The 27512-nt window shown below is 35.5% G+C and overlaps 1 protein-coding gene across 1 annotated transcript in view; it reads right to left on the reverse strand.

Annotated features, from left to right (window-relative positions):
- Positions 1–27512, reverse strand: part of LOC101900641 (uncharacterized) — a 489471-nt gene that overhangs the window by 201450 nt on the left and 260509 nt on the right. The window lies entirely within an intron of this gene.

Here is a 27512-nt window from a genome sequence, read left to right on the forward strand (position 1 = left end):
TGCATGTTCCGGGAAGAGATAATGAACTTTGAATTTTATTGTCTACAATTTTTTTAATAGATGAGGTCAGTGAACTCAAAAAGGCCTTCTCTGAATAAGATTAAGAGGTTTACTCACAGAAGACAAAGGGGCCTTCACATGGAAGACCCCGGGGTATTCTAAATGAAGAACAATAGGTCTTATCATAAAGAAAAAAGGACAGCTCTCATATAAGGTCTTCTCAAAGAAGAAGAGAAGGTCTGCTCAGAGAAGAGCAGAAGGCCTTCTCAGAGAAAAGTAGAAGGTCTTCTCAGAGAAGAGCAGAAGGTCTTCTTCATAGAAGAGCTTAGGTCTTCGTCATAGAAGAGCTTAAGGTCTTCGTCATAGAAGAGCTTAAGGTCTTCGTCATAGAAGAGCTTAAGGTCTTCGTCATAGAAGAGCTTAAGGTCTTCGTCATAGAAGAGCTTAAGATCTTCGTCATAGAAGAGCTTAAGGTCTTCGTCATAGAAGAGCTTAAGGTCTTCGTCATAGAAGAGCTTAAGGTCTTCGTCATAGAAGAGCTTAAGGTCTTCGTCATAGAAGAGCCTAAGGTCTTCTCACAGAAGAGCTGAAGGTCTTCTCAGAGAAGAGCAGAAGGTCTTCTCAGAGAAGAGCAGAAGGTCTTCTCACAGAAGAGCTTAAGGTCTTCTCACAGAAGAGCTTAAGGTCTTCTCACAGAAGAGCAGAAGATCTTCTCACAGAAGAGCTTAAGGTCTTCTCCATAGAAGAGCTTAAGGTCTTCTCCATAGAAGAGCTTAAGGTCTTCTCCATAGAAGAGCTTAAGGTCTTCTCCATAGAAGAGCTTAAGGTCTTCTCCATAGAAGAGCTTAAGGTCTTCTCCATAGAAGAGCTTAAGGTCTTCTCCATAGAAGAGCTTAAGGTCTTCTCCATAGAAGAGCTTAAGGTCTTCTCCATAGAAGAGCTTAAGGTCTTCTCACAGAAGAGCTTAAGGTCTTCTCCATAGAAGAGCTTAAGGTCTTCTCCATAGAAGAGCTTAAGGTCTTCTCACAGAAGAGCTTAAGGTCTTCTCCATAGAAGAGCTGAAGGTCTTCTCCATAGAAGAGCTGAAGGTCTTCTCCATAGAAGAGCTGAAGGTCTTCTCCATAGAAGAGCTGAAGCTCTTCTCGATAGAAGACCAGCAGAAGGACTTCTTCATAGAAAACCAGCAGAAGGTCTTCTTTATAGAGGACCAGCAGAAGGTCTTCTTCATAGAAGACCAGCAGAAGGCCTTCTTCATAGAAGACCAGCAGAAGGCCTTCTTCATAGAAGACCAGCAGAAGGCCTTCCGCATAGAAGACCAGCAGAAAGTCTTCTTCATAGAAGAGCATAATGACTTATCATAGAACGCCTGTTCTCATAGAAGACCAACAAAGGACTTCACATATATGATCAACAAAAGGGTTTCTCATCGATGACCAGCAAAAGGGCTTCTCATAGAAGACCACCACAAGTCTTCTAGTGGAAGACCAGGAAAAAGTTTTTTCACAGAAGGTCAGGAAAAGTTCTTTTCATAGAAGAACAGCAAAAGCTCTTTTCATAGAAGACCAGTGAGAGCTCTTTTTATAGAAGACCAGAAAAAGAGAGACCAATATATGCTGCCATTGAAAATGTCCCCTCGTAGAAGACCAAGTCTTCTCTTAGAATATTAATAGATATTCACATAGATGACCACAACTGGCAGGTTGTTCGAGTCTTGGTAGAAACTCTTTTAGATTGTATTCCAATTAAAAGGAAATGGGTGCGTATGATAAATACAAAAGTATAAAATCGTTATTCATACGCTCTGTTGCACCTACCATTGGGTATTGCTCTTTAACAATTAAAGTCTTTATACTCAGAAGCTAAAGTTCCTTATCGAAACCATTTCCATTGAAAATGTAGAAATAATTTTTAAATATGAAGGACTTGAAAGAGTTGCACAGACCTTTATATGTCTAATTGGTACGTATTTCAATATTTATATTCATCTACTAGTTGTTCTTTATTACTATCAGATCGAGATATACAACATAAGTTTTACATTCATATCTCTAGTTCAACAAAAAAAAAAAAAAAAAATATATGAATTATAGAAAAGCAAATTTGTGACATATCTTAAAAGTTGCCGAACAAGAAAAACGAAAAAATATAATTTTATAAAAAATTATATTCCCCCGCACAAATACGAACTCTCAAAATCAATGTCTGCGGGCCAAACTGTCACTGTGTTCTAACAAAAATTAATATTTTATTGATGAAATAACATTTTCAATTAGCCTCTTTCTATTACATCATGACTTCCACACGAAATGACTGCAATGAAGAAACGTACATTAATTGTTAAGGGGGGTCAAAACGAAACAAGAATCGAAAGGAAATGAGACATTGCAGATGGTCAGAGGGCCACGCTTTACGCCGAAGATAACACTGTCATTGGTTTTAATGGCCTCCATAAAATAACAAATTGACTGTTGTATTGCCTGCCCTACACTCCCGATAGACTGATTGGTGGTGGAAGCAACAGACTTTCTTGGCCGCCGCCATTATAGGCGCAGATTTTATGAGTTTCCAGTAAAGTAGAGTATTTTTACAGCCCCAAAAAGAGAGTCATCAACTTTCTTTACAACTCATAAATTTTCCATTTCAGAAAATAAAAATGACTTAGTATAGAAGCGTTTTTTTTTTTTTTTGCAAAGATGCCAATAACAAAATGTTGGTGTATTTAATACACAAGTGGGTGTATTTTGAATGATTGATGAATAAGGCATATTTAAAGTAATTAAATTTTTGCAATAAATATTCTTTTCATTTTTTGTAGAAAATTTAATGTTGGTGATGTGATGAACAGTCTTTTCCCTTGAATTTTTCACGGCTGATTACAAACGTTGTTAAATTTAATATATGAAAATATTTTACAAATTATATTAACTTTTATGTTTATTGACGAATTGAAAAGATATGTGTTATTAAGTAGAATATCACACTTGTTTTTAAAGACATTTACTGTTTTAAGATCCGCTTTAAAAAAGTCATTCCAATTTCGCTGTTTAACAAACTGATTGTAATGGGCTTTACAAAATTGTTAAGTTATGCTAAACACGGGGGCGTATGATTTTTAATTGTATTATTAACATACCACGTATACGCAACAAGGAACCGAAACAGGGTACCGAAACATGAACCTTTCCTTTGATTTACAAATTAAACTCTGATTAAACTAAGTATTTTGTCCGTTTTAATTATATTTTGTTTCACAAAATAAGACAATCTAAAAGCAAGGAAATTCAATTTGGGAAAAGTTAATTATTTTATGGACCAAAAACAATTCTGACCAAACTATATGGCTCCGCAGAAAATATTATGGAGTTCCCTAATGGAATTCGTTATAGTTTTTTGTTTTTTCAGCCTGCGAAAAAAGTTCCTGGTTATATCTGCCAACCGAATTGACTACAATTGGAAAGTTTTATTCAAATGTACCAACAATCGCACAAAATAAGTGTTGTTTGAAGAAGGGTAATATTTAAATCTATAAATAAGTCTATCAGAAAGAAAATATTGACAGTTGTCTGGTAAATTTTGAAAAAGTCCACACTAAATAAAATATTGTTTCCTTGTCTATAAGTATCGTACCTAAAATTTCAAGAGCGGTATTTGTGTAAAACATGTCAAAAATTCTTTGTTTGTGGCACTAATGAAGAGCGACTCTTTGTAATCGTGTACAAACGTGTCATCGCCCCCGTTAAATAGTAACATTTTAAAATAATATCCTACAAAAAATTAGTAAGTAGTTACCAACATTTTTCGAATTTACCACATCTCAATATTTTTGGCAATACTAGATCTAGTAGGAACAAGTAAAAAAGCTGTAAGTTCGGCCGGGCCAAACTTTAAACACCCTCCACCATTTGGGACGAAAATGGAAATTAAAAAAAAAATATGTAAAAAATTTAGTTAGACCTTATAATAGGGTCTATACGGCGACGTGGACCTGCATAGGCAACTTTTACCATTGAAACTTGAAAAAAAAATCGGTGAACAATGTAGCTGAAATCATCAAAATACCGAACATAGGGAAGTACCATTATAACCAAAACGTGGACCTGCACAGACAATTTTCTGCCATAGGCTGTAGTATCCACAACGAACTTCAAATACCTACTTTAAAACAGTTCCGGTGAATAATGAAGCTAAAATCATCCAAATACAGAATATATGGAGGTACCATTATGTAGGGGCTATACCAAAACGTGAACCTGCACAGACAATTTTCTTCCATAGGCTGTAGTATATATTACGAACTTCAAATACCAAATTTGAAATCATTCCCGTGAATAATGTCGCTAAAATCACCAAAATACCAAAAAATCGGAGGTGCCGTTATATAGGGGCTATACGAGGACGGTCAAAGGCTGTAATATCCAATACAAACTTCAAATACCAAATTTGAAACAATATCGGTGAATAAGATCGCTAAAATCACCAAAATACCGAAAATTGGGAAGTACCATTTTATGGAGGCTTACCAAAACATGACTGAGTTGCAATACCAAAAGTCCTGCAGACATAACACTAAATCGCTAAATCGATATCGAAATTATGCTGATCAAGAATATATGTACTTTGTGGGGTCTAAAATGTATATTTCGAGGTGACAAACTTAATATACCCTCCATACTATGGTGGAGTGTATAAAAATGGAGTATATCGCTCCGCTTCATCTAATATCTCCCCCATCAATGTTGAACATTTTCTGAAAAAACTTATAAACTTATGCGGAGATAATCGGGATTTGATGTAGTCGTAATAAAAACAGGTTGGACAAAAATGTCCAATGTAATGTTAGTACTTCTTCCAGAATTTTGAATAAATCGAACTCTCACAAAATGTGAAATAAGTATCCGATCAAACTTCTTACATCACAATATTTTCGTCTATATTAGATCCTCTGTAACACTGCCCAAAACTTCAAAATTGTAAATCACCTAAAATGGACCTGAAACTTGATCACAATTTATTCCAATCTTTAGAAAATTAAAATGGAACTTGGGGCGTATGATGACTCAAAAAAATTTAAATGCATTACTAATACGCTCCCTCGTACCAATTATGACAGATTTATTTCTGATAAGCAGGTTTTAATAGAGGGTAATATTTTAGATGCCTGGATTCATTGATAAACTTTCTCTAACTAACTTCTGGAAATAATATCCGCAGACAAAAATCAAGAGAACTGTTTTGGATTGGTAGCTCTTTCCGAAACCATGTCATGCCTTGCCTTACACTTTGGTAAGCATTACCATTTTTGGCTCTAATAAATAACGTATGCGATTAAGCCTAACTACTTTGTAATAAAAAATAGCTACGGCATTCTGAAAAAAAAATGCCAACACAGGATTCCAACTCTACCTTTTTTTTTCAAAATTTAAACTGTACTTAATTTAGTAACATTTAGTGCACTTAAGAACGTATTTCGAAAACTATCTACCTCAGTCCTACAAGGTAATAGTAATCTTCTTTCCAAATTACGGCATTCCAGTTCCATCGGTACACCCAATGGAAATTATACCAAATTTAGTACTTTTCGTGCACATAAGAACAAATTTCGAAAACTAATTCCATTTCCCAATCCCTGCGGCATTATAGTTAATTCAAAGCTCCAGCTCCATCCGTTCCTCCAAATTCGAATGCTATCATATTAAGAACTTTTCGTATAAATGAGTGCAATTTCCAAAACTACTTCCCTACATCGCCTCTATTCCTCAACCTTGATTCCCATTCTAAATGTCAAGTTTCTAGCTCTAACCGATACGAGATTGTACCAAATATACTATATTTTAGTACTTTTCGTTCACTTATAGTGGGAATTTCCAATGTACCATGTACCCCTTGGTATATTCATCATACACTCCATTAGGGACCTGATTCCAAATATTAGAGTTCCAGTCATATAATACAGTTCCAGCTAAGTACCTTTTAATAATTTTTGTAAAGTTCTAATATGAGTTTCCACAAACCAAGCCTTTTTGGTTGACCTATATTAGTAACTGCTGTACCACCAGATCTTTCCTTCACTACTACATGTGCAGATTTCAAAAAATCACATTTGGGCGAACTTTAAGCAGCAGCCTCTAAAGAAAATTAAAATATCACCCACAAAGAACAGTATCTCCCCTAAGGATCCACTTTCGAAACAACGAACCAACAAACAAACGAATGAACGAAAATGAAAACAATTTCTTATCATTGCCTTTAAGATCTTTCTTTTTTTTCTTCTGTTCTGTTGGTTTTCTTCTTCCTTGCTCTTGTTTTACTTAAGACGTTTAAGCCAGTCGGCGGCAGATAGGTAGGTTGGTACCCACCAACTGACTGACTGACTGACTGCGTTTAACGACTTTATTTTCCTTTTGAATGTTGCAAAATAAGATGGGGAGAATTTGGCAACACACAGACACACCCATACATGTATGAACGCTTTTCGAGTAAATGTAAGGTTACATGGGTGTGTGAGTGTGTGTGTAAAAGTTTTTTGTTGTAACCACTTTTATAGACTCTTCCATTTACCTAATGACACAATTTGTTTGTATGTGAACGAGCATTCGTGTTGATAATGTTGTTGTTGTTTTTGTTGTGTAAACCAACACCTCAGCTGTTTGTTGGTCGTTTGTTTATTTGGTTTGGTACTGTTTTGTGGTTGTTGTCAGCAGCAGCAGCCGCAGCAGTTTTTTTCGTTTAGTTAAAATTACAGCTGCTGCTACTGCCATTGACGTTCATTGAGTCTGGGCTCACACGACACACTCACATACACAACGTATGTACCGCATAAAATATTGGCGTAAATGTCGTATCGATAAGATCTGCACTCTTTTACGGCTGAATAAATGAAAGTCAGATACCAACGTTTTCATTGCAATGACAGTCTGGGCTGATTCATTCAGCTCGTCGCATTGATGGCTTGGGGGGCACAATTTTGTTGTTTTATGGCCTTATTTTCACACATGCTTCCGCGTGAGGGGTATGTGTGTCATTGGTGAATGTGTTATATTTTCCCTTTTTGTTTTGTTTTGTTCTCCTTTTTTTCGGTTCGCAATATGCAGTTATATGCTTCTTCTTCTACGATTTTTTATTTCCCACTAAAATATTTATTAAGTTGTTTGTTACTTTTTTATGTTGTTCATGGCATTAAGTTCGAGATTTGTTTTGTAACATTTGAATAAAAAAGGAATTTAGGAGCCTATATGCCTCCCATACAAAATTTTTTAAAAAAATCCACGCCTTTGGGCCTGGTAGGAGTCTAGAAAAAGTCTTTAATAAATCCAAGCCTTGGGCCCTTGTAGAAGTCTAGAAAAAAATTTTAAAAAATCCACGCCTTGGGCCTTGTAGGAGTCTACAAAAAATCTTTAAAAAAAAATCCACTCCTTGCAGAAGTCTAGTAAAAATTCCGCCTTTGGGCCTTGTAGGAGTCTAAAAAAATCTTTCAAATATCCACGCTTTTGTGGATGGTAGGTGTCTTTAAAAAAGGAGACCGAAAAAAGCTTTGAGAAAAAATGCCCGCTTTTCGCCTTGAGCCTCGTGACTTGATAAAATCTTTAAAAAATCCATATTTTTAGACCTCAAAAGAGGTAAAAAATAAAAATTGCATGCCTTTAGATCTTAAATGAAGCTGAATAAATCTTTAAGCCATCCACACAATTAGACCTCAAACTGAACAGGAAATATCCTATTTTAGCATTTGGTCAGTCTAGCTGTCCAAATTCAATTTAAAGTGCCACGTCTCGGTATTAATCTGATATTGACAAAACTCCATACCAAAAGGCGACTTCTCGGACACCCAACCGAATTTTGGGTCCTGTGGACATGATTTCGTCGGTCTAACTACCACGTCTCTACAGGTCTTCAAGAACAATACTCATTTTAACCCCCTTTCATAAAGGGCACATCTGATTCTTCACGACCTACCCTACAAATAACACAATTTAAGTACTCCATTTATCACCCTGATAGCTTGCCAGGCTGCTGCTGCTGTTGTTCGTTGGTAAGGTCTTTTACTTTTATGGAATCTTTAAGTTTAATGTGTCATCGTGTTACTTATGTTTGACTCCCTGGGTTTGTTTGCTGCAATGCTAAAATTTTGTTATATAGCCGGTTGTTGTGTTGTTGATCTTTGGGTTGTTACTGTGTCGTGCTTCTCGTATGTCGTATGTCGCGTGTGTGTGTTTTTGTTTTGTAGTATTTTTAAGTGTCACCACGCCTTAAGCTAAAATGTGTTATTTTGATGTGAAGTCATTTCCATTTACATTTTGTTGTTGGCATGTTGTTGTTACTTCTTCGGTTGCTACTGCCGTTGCCGTTTTGCCTTAAAAATGCTTGATGAATGTTTGATATGACTGTAGTATGGATAACGGGATGAATCTAAGGAGTGGATTTTTTGGACAGTGGTTCAAGAAGACAAAAAAAAGTTAGAAAATTGTGATTGGTCTGGAAAATAGGCTACGTCGGTCCACGTTTAGATATAGCCCTCCATGTACGGACACCTATTTGTATTCGTTATTCTGAATATTTTAGAAAGCTGTAGGATTTTTGGTAATTAGGTTTTCTGGTAAAAAAAAACTTGCCAATAAAGGTTCAGTCTCTGATTAAGCCTCCATTCTGACGGAATCTACAGATTTCAATTAGGTCAAAGGATTCGAAATTATTTTTCAACCAAATGTAGCTGTAATTTTCTATTTTGATAATCTTTTGCTATCGATTCCATATAATGTTACATCCTGTTTTTGACATTTTGAAGGTTTTAGATCCAAAAAACAACAGAATTGGTATTTACTAGTTATATTGAGTTCTCATTAGAATACGTTATACAAATATGTTTTTACGTTGATTAACCGTTTTATAATTTGAAATTATAAATAAATCAGAATGTATATAATATAAAATTTTATAATTAATTTTAAAATCCTTACAAACACAAATTGATCTTGAGTTCAGGATTTTGAACAGAAATGAAAAGAAAGAATGATGAAGGTGGTTTTTCATTACATTTAGAGGTATTCAGTACTAATAAGAACCCTCCTAAGTCAACTAAGTCAAATCAATCAAATCGATGGGGATGATATAAGGCAGCATTATTCATCGAATGAATACAATTTTGCTATGGGTGTCAACTTTCGATTCTGAGTCTGAAAAAAGGCTAGACTCCAGGACAGCATTAAATAAATATTAAAAAAATCTATTTTTCGACGGGAGACAAAAATATTTTTTTACGATTTTTGACCAGGAAGACTTTGAAAAATTTAAAAAAAAAATTCCCCATACTCATCGGGGAAAACTTGAATCCATCGTTCCGAAAATCAAAATCAAAAAGTATCAGTCGGTTTTGCCGACAGATGTATACTCCCTTGAACCCTTGTGGGGGAAATACCAGAAGGAGTGGACCGACATACTACACCAGAACTTGAGTTAATAAAAATATTATGATGTTTGTAATTTGAAGACAATCGGAATGTTACATTACATTTTATAAGATTTATATTTTTTTCCAAATTTTGACCCCATCCCCCTTGATTGAGTGGGCGAAAATTTGGATGATTCTTTCTTGTTCTAAAAGGTAAATTATAATCTTTGAAAATTTACGGGGAGGTACCACTAGTAGTGGAGCGCTATTATCCACTTTCGAGCTCGACTAAAGTTTGATGATAAAATTACGATGCACTTAGTTTGGGCCAAATTGCATTTAAGAACAGGATTTACATAGTGGAAGGCCTTAAAAAATATTTTAAGAAAATCTTCGAAGTTTTCTTAGGAATTTTTGTTAAAAAAAAATCCAAAAAAGCCCTTCGAAAAAAAAAAACAATTAAAAAAATGAGAAGTTAGTCATAAGGTTGATCAGGAATAAATATTTTTAAAAACTATTTTTGTTCTGGAAAAGCCTTGAAGCAATTTAAAAAAAATCTACGATGTTTGCCTAAACAGTCCTAAAAAAAAATATTTTTTTTTTCATTTTAAAAATGGAATTGAAAAAGGTTTCGATTCTTTTTTTCCTTTTTGTTGTTGCAAAATGGTCAGGCTTTATCCCTTTATTTTTGTTTTTATAAAAACAACGTTTGTTTATTAGTGGAGAACGATGGTAATGTTTACCAGGGGGTAAACATTACCATCGTTCCGTAAAAGTATAAAAAATGGTCCATAAATACAAAAAAAAAGAACTTTTAAAATCATGGGTTATTCAGACATTTCTTTTCAAAATTGTATAGGTTTGTGAGTGAGGACTCGACCTCGAAGTTTGATGAAAAAAGGATTTTTCAGTTAAGGATTAATACAAGTACCAGAGGAATTGGATCAATGCTAGCAACTTTAATGAAAACATTACGATTCATTAAATTTGGTTCAGACGCAGGACATTAGTACCTGATATAAATGTTTGAAGGAAAAACAAGTTAAAAAGCAGTAAGTTTGGCCGGGCCGAACTTTGAATACCCTCCACCATTTGCAACGAATTTGGAAATAAAATCCTTAAAAAACCGAATGTAGCCGTTATTTTGGTGTCTATACGACGTGGACCTACATAGTCATTGTTTGTCATAAGTCATTACCATACTCAAATTCGAAACTTGAAGTAAACGGACCTGTGCAAAGATCTGGACCAGCAAAGACGATTTTCTGCCATAGGCTGTAGCATCCACTACGAACTTCAAATACGACATCTCTAACAATTTCGGTGGGTATTGTACCTAAAATCGTCAAAATACCGAATATAGGGAGGTACTGATATATGGGGCCTATACGAAGACCTGGGCCTGCATAGGCAATTTTCTGTCACAGACTGTAGTTCCCATTACGAACTCTCACTACGTAATTTGAAACTATTCCGGCGAATAATGACGCTAAAACCATCAAAATTCCGAATATAAGGAAGTACCGTTTTATGGGGGCTATAAGAAGACGTGGACCTGCACAGACAATTTTCTGTCTTAGGCTGTAGTATCCATATCGAACTTCAAATACCAAATTTGAAAAATCAAAATACCGAATATCGGGAGGTACCGTTATATGGGGTCTTTATGAAAACGTAGACCTACATGACCCATTTACGAAATTAACCTGCCTGCTGGAAAAATAAACATGTGTGCAAAATTGTAGCCTTCTATCTCAATTCGTTCGAAAGATAGTGTGATTACAACAGACAGACGGACAGACAGACGTACACCGTTAAATCGACTTAGAATTTTACGCTGATCAAGAATATATATATACTTTGTTGCTTCTGACATGAGTATTTCGAGGAGTTAAAAACGGAATGACAAAGTTAATATATCCTCCATAGTCTGGTGGAGGGTATAAAAATCCTATATCCTTTCCGTCCTTCCTCCCAAACCACTGTCTCCAGGGAATAACACGAATATATATATTTTTAGAATTTCCATGAACATGAAGTATGCCTTAAAGTTGCATGTCAATTGCTATGTTGTTGCTGTCCAACTATTCGTTATGATGTTAACTGGCAAAAATTGACATAAATTTTACTCCATGTGACACATTACTTGAGATCCAACAACATATACAATGTGAGATGGTGTGTGTGTATGCAGGGGTTCAAGTTACTGTTGCAACATAAAATTTGTTAATGACACAACAACCAGTTACATTGTTAAGCAAACAAGTTGTAAACTAAACAAGAGGACCAGGACCAACCACTGCTACCCCTTTCCTTGCTTGGGTCAAACCGAAGGACAATTTTCTAAACAATTTAATAAATTTTACAAAATTTTTTGCAAAACATAATTTCAAGAACATCTTTCACTTCATCTACACAATTTATAAAACTGCAGCAGCAGCAACAACAACTACAATTGACATATACTTCTCCTAATGTTTTTGTTGTTAAAGTCTTCATGCAATTTTTTTGTTTTCTGTTTGCTCACTTCCTAACTTGCTGTCTATGATGTAACAGTTGTTGTTGTTGTTGCTGCTGCTGGAAATGAACAACACAACTTGAACATTTCTGCATCATGTTTTACACAATTTTCCCAAAAAACACACACACATACATTTACACACAAACATTCCTTTACGTTCTATGACAATGAGAAACAAACAAACGCAGCAACAATAAAATCGGCAGCATGAAACAAGCAATGCAGATATTTGCAGCAACAAATGCAGAGCTACCCAAAAACAACACAGCCACCACCCAGCCAACACATATGGTGTGGCAAAAAGGAAACGGAAACAGGAATAGTAACTGTAACACTATCAACAACAGCATCAGCAGCAGGCATTAGCTGCAGCAGGATTGTAGAGTAATTTTACACATCCCGAAATGAACACACACTCACGCACACACATACACACGTACACATTCGTTCTAATAACTGCCGCAAAACCCAAAAACAATAATGTACTTATCTCCGGCAACTGCATTTAAAATTCCTTTCATTCGTCCTTTTGAAACATGACTGATGTTGTTGTTGTCGTTGTCGTTTTGGTAACATTACCAAAAACGTTAGCCTAACAGAAAAAAAAGAACAGCAGAGACACGTCCGTTCTGTGTCCATCGTAAGCATGTGTCGAGGCCATATTAACAAGTTTATGCATGTTTTTCTGGAATTTACCAGCCTTTTTTTTCTTGCAGGATTTTAAAGTCAGACAGGCTTTAAGATGTAGCTGGAATTTTGGAATGTTTTTGTTGTTTTCAGTATTTTTCTATCAAATTATTATAAAACAATTAAGCAAAGGCTATAATCGTGCGGGGCCGACCATGTGATACCCTACAACACTACAATATGTCCGAAGTCTCCTTATATCCAAATCCATTTTGGAAGATTTCATTATTGAAATAATGTCAAAGAGACCTGTCCAGATGTTACTCTTAGGTTTTTGACTCGGAGAATTTGGCCAATATTTACGCACTCCTTCGTGTTGTTAAGTATTCAAAACAATTTCACACGAAAGTTGTGGTCCGTTATAGTACAATAGTCATCCAAAATCTCAGACTTCTTCCCTGTCCTTGACACTCTTCTGATGCGAAAATGCGTGTCGATTAGTTTTCAAATGTGGCCTTTGAGCGACTACAAAATTAGAAAAATTTTAGTTTTTTTAGTCCATTTGAACCCCCAAATGCACATCTTAAGAGCAATAGGCTTTAATTCTGACCCTAACGCTACCCCATGAAATTTCGTGAGGATCGGACGATAATTGCGACACGCATATAATACACTCAAAGTGTAAAAATTTAGAAAATTTTCAATTCAAAATTGTAAGTCAAATTGAAAAAAATCGCATGCGATAAAAAATATGACAAAAAATGGGAAAAAATGGAACAAAAGATATTCACTCATTTATTGGTATATTTTTCCACGATTTTCTTAGATTTTATCCTTTCCTGGCCAGAGGTCATCCCGAATTGGGGAGAATTGTGAAAATCGGCCCAGCGGTCCTTGACTTATAAGCAGAATAAATAAGATATATTTCCTTTAAATATATATTGTTCATATTTTGCTATATATCCGAGTTTTTGGCTATGAGTTTCATTGAATATTTTAAAATGACCATAACTCGTTAAATATTGTGTTTTCAGCTTTTTTAGCTATTATTTGTCATCACTTTTCGAGGCATGAATTATTGAATATTTTAAAATGACCATAACTCCTTAATTATTGAGTTTTCAGCGTTATTAGCTATTATTTGTGATCACTTTTTGAGGCATGAATTATTGAATATTTTAAAATGCCCATAACTCCTTAAATACTGAGTTTTCAGCGTTTTTAGCTATTTTTTGTGATCACTTTTTGAGTTTTATTTTATCTGCTACATATTGTCCGATGACCGCCCAAATTGGTAGGATTCGGTCTTAAACTCAAACTCCTTGTAAATTTCCGCGTCGATTGGTTCATAATTGTGGCCTATATCAAGAAAATTTTCTGTTTTTGGTCCATTTCAACACCTAAATATTTTGCAATCATCTCCAAAAACAATAGGGTCCTATTCTGACACTAACCCGCCCTCCATTTTCAATTTCGTGAGGATCAGGCCATAATTGCGACCTGTTGCGTGGTTACAATATAACATGGACAAACGGACGGACGGACATACATAGCTTAACCGACACAGCTCGGCGAGATAGATAGATCCATGTATACTTTCTTATGTGGGAAACCAATATTTCGAGGTGTTACATAATTTTTGGCCCAATCAAACTTGTAGGGTATATTGACGAAGAAACCTGTTCACTACTACCAAGTTAATTATCAATTGATATTACCATTGTAAAGAGGTACCAGAAGGAATGGAACAATATATCCCATCTATACACCAGACCTTGGGCTAATAAAAATATTGTGATGTGTGAAATATGAAGAGGACCAGATGTTTATTTCGGCTTTGATGATCGTTTTGGTACTTTAAGGTACCAGAAAGAGGTGACCGATATTTCCTATCTTCACAGCAGATTTTGTGCTGGTAGAAATAACGGGACCTGAGAAATATGAAGAGAACCGGATGGTTATTTAGAATTTTATAATCATTTTGGTTATTCAAAACTTTGACCCTTTATAGGGGAAGTAGCAGAAGGAATGGTCCGACCTCTTCCATCTTCAAATCAGATATAGATAATCTGAGTGGAATCGAATGTTAATTTCGCTTTTTGTGAACTTCATGGATATTCAAACTGTTGACCCTTTGTGGGGAGGTCCCAGAAGAAGTGGACCGATATATCCCATCTTCACAGCACATCTTGTGCTAGTAGAAATAATGGGATCTGTGAAATATGAAGAGAAACGGATGCATATTTCTTATTTTATTATCGGTTTGATTATTCAAAACCCATGACCCTTTGTGGGGGAGGTACCAGAAAGAGCCATCTGATCTCTACCATTTTTATAACAGATCTTGACTTTATAGAAATATTGAGTCTGAATGGAATCGGATGTTAATTTCGCGTTTTTTAACTTAACGGATATTCAAAATTTCGACCCTTTGTGGGGGAGATACCAGAAGGAGTGGACCGATATATCCCATCCTCACAGCACATCTTGTGTTAGTAGAAATAATGGGATGTGTAAAATATGAAGAGAATCTCATTATTTCGGATTTTATGATCGTTTTGGTTTTTAAAAATTTTTGACCCTTTGTGGAGAAGGAATGGTCCGATCTCTACCCTCTTTAGAAGAGATTTTGGGTTGATAAAAAAATAGAGATTTGCTAATATTACCAGACCTTGTATTAGAAGGAATATTGTGATGTCTGTAATATGAAGACAATCGATCTCTTACACCACATTTTATAAGAGTTATAATTATTCAAAAATTTGATCCTTGGTGAGGGAGGTACTTAATGGAGTGGACCGATATTGTCCATTTCGAACCTGAACTAGAACCGAGGCAAATATTAGGATTTACAAATTTGGAGCAAAATCCAATGCTCCTTTCTCATTGTGTGCAGTTAATAATATTTTCTTTGAAAATTTCGACCAGAGGTAGTGGTCCCATATTACCCATCTCAGAAATTGATTTAAGTTTGATAATAATATTACGATATATCAAGTTTGGACCAAATCAGATACTTCCTTCGAAAGTTATCGTGCACACCAGCCGTACAGACAGACGGATAGATCAGATAGATGAACTTCAAATGTCCTGAAACGGATTTGGTCCAAAGAGACCTTGGATTTAAAACCGTAATTTCGATAAGGCACGTTTTGGCCATATCAAATGATATGGTAGAGGATATCTATAGCCATATGGCTGAGGGTATAATTAATTTGCCAAATTATATTGACATCGGATTTTGATTCAGATATGATATAGCTCTCTTATATAATTTTTTCCGATTTTATGTATTTGATGCATCAAACACGCTATGTATCTTCAATTCCAAATAAATCTGGAATGTGCAAGGGACTTTGAAACAAAAATGTATTTGCAAATCTGTTTAGAAATCGATTGAGATTTGGATATAGGTCTCATATATATTTTCGTCCGATTTCATGTATTTGGTGCACCAAACAATTTCAACGAAATATGGAAGGTGTGACGGAATTCGGTCTATATATAAATTTGTCAAATAATGTTGTAAAGGGGTATTTTAGGTACTTTGCTGTTTTTAACGGGATTTTTCGGGATCCTGAACATACGGCCTTTGTTCAAGGATACTTGGCTATGGAATTTTATAAAAAAAAACAGGAGTTCTAGGTAATTTCCAATTTAAATAAACTTTACTTTAATTTACCGCACTTATCAATATTTCTGACTTGTCATTTGTTTATTTCTGACAAGTCAATGCAGTTTGTTTTTCTTTACTGTCTTGTTATCAATTTCGAAGAATAAGTCAATATTGAAATGTATATTTTATATTTGAAAAAAAAAAAAACTTTCCAATGATTTTTGCATATTTCAATTAAATCATAAATAGATAGATAGCACCACTGATTGCTGACTATAAAATTCCAAGAAAAGAAATAAACATATTTTGCCATTGAATCAATATTGGAAAATATTTTCAATTTATTTTCAAATGCATAAATAATAAGGCTAATAATGAGGTCTGAGCAAGAAGCAAAAGATGTTCATAAAAAAACATAATAACAAACTAGACAAACAATTAATATTGTTTTGCAAGTAAATAAATCATTCAATCTCAAAAAAAAAAAATGCAATTACTTTAAGTTAGGAATAAATAGGAAATGTCATTTATGAGTTTTAAGGCCGGAAATGCAGAGGTGAAACAGTGGCGTGGATACAATTCTCCCTGGAAGAATTTGAATATATATTCGTCTGTTGAGGTTCCTGGTACATAACACCGATAAGCCAACAATCGGTACCTCAACAATTAACTATTGTCGTCAGAGAAGAACGATCGCTAAGCAAGAAGAAGCTAAACTTTGCCATAACAAACAGAATTGTTTTGACAAATAAATCTATAAACCCAGACCGTCAGAGTCTTTTAATTAAAACAAGTGTTTTATAGAAGCCTTAACCACCAGTGCCTTATTAACAACACGTAAGTATCGCCTGTATACTTGTTGTGTTGTCTAATACTCATATCTTTGTTGTCTTTGTCTTTGTGCAACAAATAATACACTTTCGGCTCTAAATCTGCTCTGTAGATTACAGGTCCATACGCCTGTAACGGAGCTTGTACATCGTCTACCCCGCAAACATTTGGAAGTGAGTTTTATCTTCTCTGAGCGGTTTGATACGCTTTAGTGACCCTTTTTCTTAAAAAAGTCGATAGTTGGGAAATTTGGGAAAATATTTACATGGTTGGGACGCTTATATTTTTTCAATTTCTAAAATATTGTATTATACAGGGTAAGGTAAAAAAAAACTGCAACAAAGGCTAACGCCATAATTTTTACATTTTTTTTTTAAATTTAAATAGCATCAAATTTTAGAATAAGTCAAGATTTGTTCGAATTGGTAACCTCTGGCACGAATTATGGCCTTCAAACGGCCAATGAAACCGTCACACGCTGCCTAAATGTTGCTCTGCCGTATTTTGGCCCATTTCCGGCGAAGCGCTTCTTAAGGTGATCGACACTTTGGTATTATTTAGTGCCAACCTTGCTTTCCAAAATACTGCAAACACAACAGTCCGACGAATTGGTATCCGGAGATTGTGGTGGTCACTGTGCGCTGGAAATGAAGCGAGGAGCCTCATTTTGTAACCACTCTTGAGAGACGCGTGCTAAGTGCGATGATACTGAGTCCTGTTGGAATGTCCCAGGTCTGCGGCCAAAATGTTTGCGTGCCCAAGGCTTGAATACACCCTGCAAAATATTTTCGCGATAATATTCGGCATATATTCTGATGCCACGATCGATTAATATGAGCGAAGAGCGACTATCGGCTGTTATGGCAGCCTACACCATCACAATTGCCGACGCTTGAGTTCTGGTGGCCAACCGAATGTGCGCCAAAATGTTTGCGTGCCCAAGACTTTAATACACCCTCCAGAATATTTTCGCGATAATAATAGGCATTTATTCTGATGCCACGGTCGATTAATACGAGCGGAGGACGACCATCGGCTGTTATGGCAGCCTACCCATCACCATGACTGACGCTTGAGTTCTGGTGGCTCACCTCTTTGGTAAGTAAACACGATCATTTTGTTTGTTTACAAACTGCTGGACAACGAATGTTTTCTCATCGGAGAAAACGAAATTCGGCAGTTCAACACTTTCGGCCAAGCGAAGCAACTCTAAGCTCTTTTGAGTCTATTTTCTTTCTATTGCGGTGTAAGTTCTTGCACTTTTTGGAATTTCAATTGCTTTATCCCGAGCTCATTTTTCAATATTTACCGAATGGAATATTGCGATATATTCAGCTCACGAGCCATTTTTCGACCACTGCGAGGCGGGTTTCGATCAAGTCGCTTTATTACTTTTCGAACCATTTCTGCTAATGTTGCTGTTTTCTTCCGTCCACTTCCTTGACGTCGGGCTACGCTACCAGTATTACGGTAACGAGCGATGGTACGAGACACAGAAGTTTTACTCACATTTAAATGCTGGAGTACCCTAACGATAGCCACTTGTAGTTTTCCAGCCAAATATAAAGAAACACACTTGAATTCCATCACGAATAACTTTTTTTCTGCAAAATTCTCACCAAAATGCGTTTATACGGTTGCAAACAATATAGTGAGCTGTCACTGGAATACTGGCTTAGAAATGACAGCAGTCTGATGTTGGTTGCCGTTTTTTCATCTCAACCTGATATTGATTTTTAAATAAAGTTAAAACATATGTTAATGTGTTTTCCAGCTGTAATTAAGGTCCTACTTCTTAATTATAGAATCTTTAATTATTATTTATATTTGATGCAGGGTACGTCCTTTTAATCATCAAAAAATCCAAGACTTAATAATTTTAATATTTCCTTTTCCGGTCTTAAACTTCAGCAAAAAAAACCATAGGCAAATGAATATCGAAATGTGTGCCATTGTTTCGCAGTCATTTTCTTTTGTTCGCATTATGGAAACGTTGAAAGGCGAACAATAATGAAATATACAGCTATGTCCGGCATTACTGGCAGCTGTTACCACTCCCTTGAGGTTATTAAACTTTTTTCCATTCTTTTTTGTGGTCTCGTCGGCTTTTTGTGCCATAGCCATCCTATTTCCACATTAGTAATGTGTAGAAAAGAAGTCGGAATTTATGCATATGGAAAAATAGGTCTACCCGATTGCCGTTTAGAAGGTGTAGATAAATGAAAAAGTGGGCGGCAGCTATAGCTAATAAGTACAATTTTTCGAAACGTTACACAGCAAATCAACGATGGCCAGAGTGAATTGTTGCTGTTTTTTTATTGAGGAAGAAGAAGTTGGATTTCAGTTATCACTTAGGTTTGAGTTTTGGAATGATGAGTTTTAGTAAAATGTATCTAATTTATTCAATTCCAAATAAATATGTCCATATTTTTACCATAGCCGAAAATTATATGGAGTTTAAAAAAAATAATATCGAGAAGGTCCAAAAATACTGTTTTTATACCCTACAACACTATGTGTTGGGGGTATTATAAGTTTGATTGGGCCAAAAATTATGTAACACCACGAAATATTGATTTCCCACATAGGAAAGTATATATGGATCTTCCTAGCTCGCCGAGCTGAGTCGATCTAGCTATGTATGTCCGTCCGTCCGTCTGTCCGTCTGTCCGTCTGTCCGTCTGTCCATGTTAATTTGTAATCACTCTACAGGTCGTAATTATGGCCCGATCTTCACGAAATTTAGAATGTAGGTGGGGCTTGGACCAGAATAGAACCCTATTTCTTTTGGAGATGATCGCCAAATGTTTAGGGGTTGAAATGGACCAAATACTGGAAAAATTTCGGATTTTGCAGAAGCTATACAGGTCGCAATTATAGACCAATCGAAGCGAAGTTTCGCGTGTAGATAGAGTTTAGGGCGGGGAAGAAGCCTACCAATCTGGGTGGTCATCGGATAATATTTAGCGGGTAAAATAGACCATATCTTTTGTGTTGAAAAAATTCAAAATTTTTCATTAAACCGCGAATATTTTAAATTCCGGCGAAATCACAAAGCCATGACAATGTTACTTTTGACCTTTACATTGATGTTAACATCCAACAAATCGGATATATAGCAAAATATGTGCGATATATATGTCTATCGAAGAGGATATGCTTGAAAAATCTCTTATATGTCGAGAACGGCTGAACTGATTTCCACAGTTCTCATTAATTCAGAATGGTCTCTTGGCAGGAAAGAAGAAACGTCTAAAAAATCGCATAAAAATATCTCTCTAAAGATAAAAATATTGATTTTTTTAAATTTTCTCATATTTTTTCAATTTTGTCATATTTTTGGCATATTTTCATTTTGAATTAAACATTTGGAAATATTTCTACAGCTAACAAAACTAAGTAGTTAGGATATCAGGATATCATATACAGATCGCATTTATGGCCCGATGCTTACGATAAGGGATAAGGGGATAAGATGAGGGTCAGAATAGAAGCCTATTCTTTTTGGAGATGATCGCCATATATTTAGGGGTTGAAATGGACCAAAAAACTGCAAAATTGTCAGCAGGTCGTAATTATCGCCCGATCCTCAGGCACATTTGAATGGGGGTTACCGGACATTGCAAAAGCCAAGCAGTTTTGGATGGCCATCCAAAAATATTCAATGTGTGAAGGAGTTTGCCAACTTTTGTAGACAAAATACGAAAATGTCCATTCCAGTGACTTTTTGGAGAATTCACTTCTGACTATTTCGTTAACGCTGATTTCGTTGAAGAATATAGTCAAATGTCTGTATCTCATATAGATGCGTTTCAGTCAAAAACCAATAATAAATGTTAATCTTTTGTCACTTCTGAGAGATTACAGGTCTTTGGGAAATATTGGTTCCAGATCTAGGAAGACCATTTCAGTGCAACATCTACCAATAAATTGGAAATGAGCAAATTAGTTAAAGTTGCTATTATTCGAAAATTAGAGAACGAAACCTGATGGTTTCCTTTTATTATTTGTCACGATATCTTGTGGAATTCTTTCGAGTATCTCGCCTATATAAACTGTATCGTTTATTATAGTGTTGTAGGGTATTCAACGGTCGGCCCCGCTCGACTGTAGCCTTTGCTTACTTGTTTGTATTTTAGCATGGGATATCACCTTTCCTGATAAAAAAAAAAACTCGTGCCCTTTTTGTTTTATTTAAAAAAATGGTGAAGATAATCAACATATTTTGCGTTGAATGTACCTTTAGGTTAGGGTAAGGGAAACATTATAACCCATTATGACCCACAAATACCAATTTTGGCAAAAATCATCAAAATATCGAATATCGGGACCAAAAATCGGGAGGTAATGTTATATAGGGGGCTACAACAAAGTGTGGATCCATACATACAATATTTCGCCACATGAACTAGGACCCGTTATGACTTACAAATACCAATTTTCAGACAAATCAAATACCAATATACCAATTTTCACAAAATCAAATGAAAAAATGCGGCAAAAATCATCAAAATACCGAATATCGGGAGGTACCGTTATATGGGGACTATACCAAAACATGGACCGATATATCTCATTTTCGATACCAACCATATTAAACACAATACAAATTGTTTTGCTAAATTTTGACGCTCTACTTCAAATAATGTAGGCTTTATCGTGATTTCAACAGAGAGACGACTCTGCAGAGACCTACGTCATAGGTGGTTTTTTTATTAGCAATTTTTGTAGTATAAATAATAATTAGTTGAAACTCTGTCTGACACCCTCAAAACACCAAAACTAGGAAGGTTTTATATACAAAAGTGGAATTATGGTCATAATCATAAGATGTCTTTTTAATATACAGGGTAAGATGAAAAAAACTGCAACCAACTTCAGACTGCTGTCAATTCTAAGCCACTCATCCGACAGCAGTTAAAATTATTCCAGTGACAGCTCATTATATTGTGTACAAGCGTACAGAAGCATTTTGGTGAGATTTTTCCAGACAAAAAGCTATACGCGAGGTAACGCGAAAAGAGCTAAAGAGTTGCTTTGCTTGGCCGAAAGTGGTGGTGGCTGTCCAGAAGATTGTAAAAAAAACAAAATGATCGTGTTTACAAAGAGGTTATCTGAAAATGTGACCTTCGGTTGGCCATCAGAACTCATGCGCCGGCCATGGTGATGGTGTTGGCCGCCATAACAGCCGACGGTCGCTCTCCGCTCGTATTAATCGACCGTGGCATCGGAATAAATACCGAATATTATCGCGAAAATATTCTGGAGGGTGTATTAAAGCCTTGGGCACGCAAACATTTTGGCCGTAGACCTTGGACATTCCAACAGGACTCAGCACCATCGCACTCAGCACGCGCCACCCAAGAATGGTTACAAAATGAGGTATCTTGCTTCATTTCCAGCACACAATGACCACCAAAATCTCCGGATACCAATCCGTTGGATTATTGTGTCTGGAGTATTTTGAAAAGCATGGTTGGCACTAAAAAATACCAAAGTGTCGAATGGGCCAAAATAGTGCCGGGAATGGGCCAAAATACCGCAGAGCAACATTCGGGCAGCGTGTGAAGGTTTCATAGGCCATAACTTGTGCCAAAGGTGACCAATTCGAACATATATAAACTTATTCTAAAATTTGATGCTATTTCCGACATTTTTTGCTAAAATTAAAAAATGTAAAAACTGCGGCGTTTAATTTTTTGCAGTTTTTTTATTTCACCCAGTATATGAATTCCTGGAATGTAGGTAAGATTGTGACTTTTGATGTATTCTGGTATCTAAAGGAGAGTTTTATGAAAAATAATTAGAAGAATATTTTGAAAGACTACGACCAAGATTAAAGAGGTGTTTTTAGCCATTTAAAAAAAGGCACTATTTAAAAAAAATACGAAAAGACCCTTTTTCTGAATCGCTTGGGGGTTAAAATGTCTAACCAACGTAATACTCCCATTGCTATCTCCAATATTGCTAAATACACTATATACCTAAAACGCACGGATTTCGGAGGTGGGAACTTTCCATATCTATTTTGCTAACATTGCGATATAAACCTTCAAAATGCCGATACACGTATTTTATTTTTTTAGCTCTTCTTTCATAATTTGCGGGAGATTTCCTGTATAAATTTTTTATGTTGCACAGTGCTATCTATTTATTTCTATCATCCCACTTAGAACCGCTTATCTACGCATTCTCACACACTCTCCAACGGCTATAATTCATAATTCATGCATTCACAACACAACCTACAACGCATCACACGCACGCACACACTCACATAAATTAAAGTTAATAAATTTATGATTTGTTCCATACTCCAGTATTTCTACGTTCAAGAAACGATTGAAGGCTAGTAGTTGCATTTTATTGGCCTGTAGAACGTAGAGAAAAATTAAAACAGTCATTTCATTTGGAATTCTTTGACCCATTCCATTTCCCCCTCAGCAAGCAGAGCCTCCTCGCGCTAATTTTTTGTTTATACACCTTTTTCTTTTTACAACCCCTCCTGTTGTTAATATACAATTCATATAGAAACGGAAATATTGCGGATTTGTATTGATTTCCGGTAGACGGCAGTTCTTTAGCTATTATCGTCCAACAACAGAAGAACCCACCTACCAAAGCAACGCAGAGGAGGAGGTTGAGGCTAGTCACACACAAAAAACATATTTTTATATTTTTACATACATCCATATACAAATCATTCGACAGCACTTAACTAACACTCGCACGCTCACACGTACAATGAATCATGTAAAAATAATCAAAAGGATATGTGCATATGAACCAAAAAAATAACAACAACAAAAAAACAAAACATAAATACCCTCTGTATGTATGTGTTAGAGCTTCTGATATTGCCTTGTTGTGTGTTCAATACTTTTATTTACAAATGGTGTAGTCAATATTGTAACAATGGCGTTGCCAGAAACATATGGGTATTGGGAAAAAATCTACACAGTACATTCGTGGAAATCTGGACCCATCAAATTCCCTTTCATATTTCATAGACTTATGTTTATGCCGACGTAAATTTTGTACAACATTGCATATATACGCGTATTTTTATACCCTCAGCCTTGTGTCTTAAGAGGGTACATATCATATGATGTCTGTCTAAAATGTCTGTTTATTTCTGCGCTCTATAAAGCATATCCTGTATAAAGTGGAGAAAGTTGTTGATAAAGATCAAACCTTGCAATTCGTAATATTTTCATCAAGACAAAAAATCGGGGTGGAAAATTCTCAATATTGACCCACTTCTTCGGTAATTCATTCTTATCGATGAAGAATAAATTTAATTTAAAGGTTTCTAACAGGATCAGCCAAAAAAAATATACCGGGTATTGATAGCATGGTGGAAAAATATCTAAAGCTATCTCTACGATTATACCCGAATATATAAAGTTCATTTTTATATGCTTCAGTTTATGGCATAAATACATCATATCCTCTACCACAATTTGGCGTGGACAATGCGGGCCCACACATACTTGTAACAACTACACCTACGGCAAGATAACCATTTTTTCCAAATTCAGAAGATCTCAATATTTCTGTGAATTTTAGATTCGTTCACTCAAAAGTTCAAAATAGTTTAAGGATCTTCATAGAATTACTTTCTAAATCGATTTATGTATGTCAGTCCGTCCACCTGTCCATGTATTTTCGGGAACAAAATGCAGGTCGCATTTATTATCCGATTGAGATGAAATTTTCCAAACAATATTTGTTTGGCCCCAGGACAAACCTGATTGAAATTGATGAGAATCGGTTCAAATTTAAGTAAAGGTCCCATATTTGTCTTCGACTGATTTGGGATTAATTGTGCACCAAGTGCGCTGAAAATTACACTTTAGTCATTAAAACAAAACATTATAGTTTTAAGCAATTCTTTCATCACTTCAAAATTATACATTTTCGTGTTAAAACCAGTAAAGAAAGTCTTAAAACCGGGGTGGGGGGATGGTGTGGTTGCTTTATGATACCCTACACCACTTTCCTAATTTAATAGAGCTCCACATAACAATTAAAAGTTTTTATGTGATAATTGAATTATACACGCTATGATTATAATTATAATTTAAAGTTCAAAAGACTAAATAACCCGAAGCATTTGTATCTTTTAAATTCGGACTTGTATTGCCCATTTGGTACACAATTAATTTGAAATCGGATAAAGATATATATGGGAGCTATATCCAAATCGGAATCGATCTCGATAAAATGTGCCAAGATATTTCTGAGCTGTATTTGATATATTTCCCTGAATATCGTTGTTACGGAGTGCATATTACGGCTGTGGGTAACAAATATAACAAATCGGATCAACAATATATATGGGAGCTATAGCTATATATGGACCGATCTTCATCAAATTTGACATACTAGCTTCTAGACTCACTTCGGTCGTAAGTGCCAAATTTCATCCAATTTGGGCAAATATTAGACGTTTGGTGCACAATCAAATGAAAATCGGACGAAGTTAAATATGGGAGCTATATCTAAATCTGAACCGATCTCGATAAAATCTACCAAAGGTATTTCTGAGCTGCATTTGACATATTTCCCCAAACATTGTTGTTACAGAATGCATATTACGGATGCGGAGGACAATATATATGGGAGCTATATCTGAACCGATTTCGATCAAATTTGGCATACTTACTTTCAGGCCCAATTTGGTTGTATGTGCAAAATTCCATACTATTCGGGCTGATATTACACGTTTGGTGCACAATAAAAGGCAAATCGGACGAAAATATATATGGGAGCTATATCTAAATTCTGACCGATTATCTCCAATTTCAATAGGGTTCGTCCTTGGGCCAAAAAATGATATGTGCAAAATTGCATCTGGTTAGGGTAATAAATGCGAACTGTACTTTGTTTACAAAAATACATGGACAGACAGACGGGCGGACGGACAGACGGACATGCATAAATCGACTCAGAATGTGATTTTATGCAGATCATCAGAAAGAACTATGGGTCTATCTCGTTTCCTTTTGCCTGTTACAAACAAATGCACAAAGACATAATACCCTGACCACCTTGTGGTGTAGGTTATAAAAAAACGAAGACTCAATAAATTTGAATTGAATTGAACTGTGCACCAAATGGCCATTATCAGTTCAAATGACTTAAATTTTGGCTATTCCAACTGAATTCATCATAGAAACAGGTAATTCAGTAATAATTTGGTAAAAATCGGTTCTGATATAGCTATAGCTCCCAAATATATGTTTCATCCGATTGGGGGTTTTAAATCCCTCACAAGCGTAATATGCTGATCTTTGGTACCAGGTATCAGATGCAGCTCAGAAATAAGTGTTTCAAATTTTGTCAATATCGATTCAGATTTAGGTATAGCTCCCACATATATCTTCAACCGATTTCAAGTTATTTTTTTATTCAAGTTATTTAAATTGTGCATTAAATGGCCAATATCAGTCCAAATGTCCTGAATTTTAGCACATCCGACCGTTTTCAGTCTAGACACAATTACATCAAATTTGGTGAAAATCTGTTCAGATATTGCCATAGCTCCCACATATATGTTTCGTCCGATTTGGGAGTTAAGTCCCTCACATTCGTAATATCCACTCCACAACAATGGTATTTGATACGGGACATCAGATGCAGTTCGTAAAATTTTATCCAGATCGGTTCAGATATACATTTTTGATATATGTATCTTCATCAGATTTTTCTGTTGTTTACAATATATGTAATATCAGCCCAGCTTTAAAGTGGCACCCAATACACAGAGCCATTCAAGAGGTCTTCTAAAAGACCTAAAAAGACCTAGGGTTATATAAATTAACTTTCGATTAATCGAGTTTTGATTTACATAGAAAAGCATAATTATACTTTTGCCTTAGACAAAAAACGCAGATTCGAGTTTTCGTAATCAATTTTCAGGATAAATGTGTTTCCTGTTTTGATTTTTTTAATATTACCCACCACAGTCAAAAGTCCGATCTTATCAAGTGTTGGCAAAATTACAAAAAGAACTAAATTGAAATCGAAATAAAGGTAAAAAGTGAAGGAGGAGCTCAAAAATCGACACTGCTCTTCGACTTTTAAATTGACTCCCACATGTTGGTTGTCTCCACCGGATAAGCCTGCCACCCATTGGTAGTTTGACCTATTGAGTCATTCGACGAATGATTGTTGTTGCTGGTATTCTTCTTTGGGAGAAACTTAGAAGATTTTCAAACTGTAAAAAAACCCATTTCAAGGTCCGATATCTATGGAAGACAATTTCAAGGCTTATCGTCTATAGATGGCTTTTGAGAACTGTCTGTCTGCGGAAGACTCTTTAAAATAAGTTGCAATAGTTTCAAATTGTTGGCTATTATTATAAGTAATTCAGCTATTACTAGAAAATTATTAAATCGAGGCATGGCATCTACAAATAAAATTAAGAATACCGTCTGTTTATTTTATACAAAGAGGGGGCTTCCTAAATTGTCTAAGTCTATACATCTTTTCTACTCCAAACTGAATTTCACCATTTATCTCCCCTT

This window comes from Musca domestica, unplaced genomic scaffold (genome assembly GCF_030504385.1).
Source record: "Musca domestica strain aabys unplaced genomic scaffold, Musca_domestica.polishedcontigs.V.1.1 33, whole genome shotgun sequence".
Classification (NCBI taxonomy): Eukaryota; Metazoa; Arthropoda; class Insecta; order Diptera; family Muscidae; genus Musca; species Musca domestica.